Genomic DNA, 3,443 nt, shown 5'->3' with positions numbered 1-3,443 from the left:
TCACAAATATTTACTGGAAAATGTATATTCCTACAAATTAAGATAAATTTCACAAAAATATGAAATAGGAAAATGTTTAATCTCCTTACCCCAGAACCATTGATGGTGTTCAATAGAATATTAATAGAAGTTTTTTTTTTGAAAAAAAAAGAAAACTAGGCAGTCAAGAATTCTTCAACAGTCAAAAAAAAAAAAAACAGTTCTTGTTAGACTTTTTAATATCCAATTTCCCCCTTGATCCTTATTAAAAGCCATTTTTTAAAGCTGAACACATTGCCACATTGCTAAGAAAACTATATATTTTTCTTTTTTCTTTTTGGTTTTTATTTTATTTTTTATTTTTTGGCTTTTTTTTTACTTTTTTGTATATATTTATTATGTTTTCTTTTTTTACATATTGATACCAGTTCCCTCTCCATCCCTCCTTCCCATGTCCCCCAAACTTGCTCCCATCCCATTCCCCCCCCCACTCCAGAGGGAGGGTGATGCTTTCCAGGAGGTTTCATCAAATCTATCAAGTCATTTGGAATAGGAACTAGGCCCTCCCTCCTGCCTCTAGTTTAAGGGAGCATCCCTCCATGGAGAATGTGCTCCCAAAGTGCTTTTGTGCACCAGGGATACATCCTGGTTCCACTGTCAGAGGTCCCATAGACTGCCCAGGCCTTCTGACAGAGACCCATGTTCAGGGGTTTCTAAGTCAGTTCAATGCTGGTTTCCCAGCTATCAGTCTGGGGGTCCATGAGCTCCCCCCTTTTCAGGTGAGCTGTCTCTGTGGTTTTCTGTAGCCTGGTCCTTAATAAAACTATATTTCTAAGTCCTCTTTTTAGCTTGGAATGCAAATATGAGTAAGTTCAAGGTAAGATGTAAGTGGAAGATGTAAGTCTAAAATAATTGGATTATTCCAGGAGAAATTAAGAAAAAGGCCTTCTTCCTTCTTTTCTGCTGCAGAGAACAGGGGTACAATGCCAAAGCTATCTTACTTGTGGAGAGGCTATGAGAAATGCATACCAATAAAAAAAAAATTTGAGCTGCTTCCTTCCAGACTGTAATATATTTGCAACCTGTTAAAAGCAATGGTTTTGATGTCTGTTAACATCCAAACAATCCTATTTGATTAACAATGTGTAATTAATCATTTCCTGTAATACATTTTCAATCTATTGAAAGCAGTGGTTTTTATTATCCATTAACATTCAAGCAATCCTGGTTGATTCAAAAGATATCTTTGGTCACATATTTCATTTAGACTAAGAAGCAGAATAAAATTTTTCTATCTGAATACAGTCTAGTACCTCCCTGATACCAGAAGATGAATGTTGAGTTGTCTTTGAGCCATTAGACAATTTTAGTTAGGTTTTGCATTACATTTTTATAGCAACATGAGTGATAGGACAAAATATAATTGTATGAAAAATGGTTTCTTTCTTTCCTTAAATGATATTCAAATGTAAAAATTAATACAAAAATTAGTATAATATCTTATGTTTCTTTATAGATTCATTGTATTAATGAATAGTTTAAATTCATCTTGTATGAGTCAGATCTGAACTCTATAAGGTAAATTAAACTAATTTTTCTGTCAATGTTTATACATTTTATGTTAATGTTAGGAAGCCCTTTCATAGAAATATTATGTTCTTATTTTTAATATGCTAGAAACCCTGCCAAGGACGTAACAGAGATTGCACCAATGCCAGTGAAGGAATAGAGAAGCTGTGGCTTGGAATTTTTTAATTATTTAAAAAGAATGATAATGCTGAGACTGTTACCAAGATAAACCCCTAAAAGCTATTTTTCTTCTTTTATTAAAGATGAAAACACACAATGGAAGATATGCCACAAATTCTCCAGCGTCAAGGATTATTTTATCTACACTGCACTCTCTTTCTTGTTTGCTTTTCCTTCCTTCCTTCCTTCCTTCCTTCCTTCCTTCCTTCCTTCCTCCCTCCCTTTCTTTCTTTCTTTCTCTTTCTTTCTTCCTTCCTTCCTTTCTTCCTTCCTTTACTTCCTCCTTCTTTTCCTTAACTCCCCCCTCCTTCCTTTCCTCCCTTCCCCTCTTTCTTTCCTTCTGTTCAATTAGTGTATAAAAATTGTACAAAATGAATTTCATTGTGACAACTTGTGTGTGATTATTTTAGTTAGGTTTCTATTGCTGTGGAGAGACACCAAGACAATGTCAACTCTTATGAAGGAAAACATTTAGTTAAGGCTGGCTTATACATAACTGAACAGTGGTTTAGTTCATTATCATCATGGCAGGAAGCATAGTGACACATAGACAGATATGATGCTGGAGAGGCAACAGGGAGTTCTACATATGGATTATCAGGCAAAAGGAAGAGAGTGTGAGCCACTAGGCCTGGCTTGAGAATCTGAGACCTTAAAGTCCATTCCCAGTGACATACATCCCCAACATGGCCACACCTACTCCAACAAGGTGATATCTCTCAATAGTGCCTATGTGGGCATTTTCATCCAAACCACCACAGTGATCACAATGATCATGATAGTGTGTGTGTGAGTGTATGTGTGTGTGTGTGTGTGTGTGTGTGTGTGTGTGTGTGTGTGTGTGTGTGTATGTGTGTGTGTGTCCTTCCATGTAGGTATTCTGGGAGACCTCGGGGATTGTTGATATAAGGTTTCTTTCTGAAACATGGGGTTTCACAATTAGTCTAGGTTATCTGGCCTATGAGGAGGATCCTCAGCACTAGGATTATAATGCTGTCCTACCAGGTCTGGGTGGACTCAGGTCTACATGATTTCAAGGCAAGGAACTGAGCAACATAGACACTCACTATGAAAACTGCATATATTCATATACCATAATTTGATAATATTCATGTCATTTATTTTCCTCACACATCTTACTTCCTCCTTCCTATCCTGGATTCTCTTCCTTTTCCCTATCAGTAGTCAAAAAACTTTCATGTTTTTTTTTTGTTGCCTAGATTCTTCTTATGGGAAAAAAATGTCATGTAATACTTGTCTTTCTGTGTCTGACATAATTTACTTTTCATGATGTCTTACAGTATCATCCATTTTTTTTTCTTCAAATAGCATGGTATCACTCTCTTTTTGTTTAATAATCATGTGTATTTGGTGTGTGTGTGTTAGAGAGAGAGAGAGAAGAGAGAGAGAGAGAGAGAGAGAGAGAGAGAGAGAGAGAGAGAGTGTAGTTTATCTAGTCTTCTATTGCTAGCCGTGAATGCTGGTTCTGTATCTTAGCTATTCTGAGTAGTGTAGGAACAAACATGTATGAACATTTCTCTGTAATAAGCTGGAATCCTTCAGTTTGATGCCAAGAAGCAATAGAATTCTATCAAAAGGCAGCCTACAAGGTTTCCCTTTTTCCTCCATTTTCATAAGCATTTGTTGTATGTTTTCTTGATGGGAGCCATGCAGATTTTGATGTGGTGGAGTCTCAAGACTGTTTTTGTTTATAT

This window comes from Phodopus roborovskii, unplaced genomic scaffold (assembly GCF_943737965.1).
Source record: "Phodopus roborovskii unplaced genomic scaffold, PHOROB, whole genome shotgun sequence".
NCBI classification, from domain to species: domain Eukaryota; kingdom Metazoa; phylum Chordata; class Mammalia; order Rodentia; family Cricetidae; genus Phodopus; species Phodopus roborovskii.
This window is presented reverse-complemented; position numbering follows the sequence as displayed.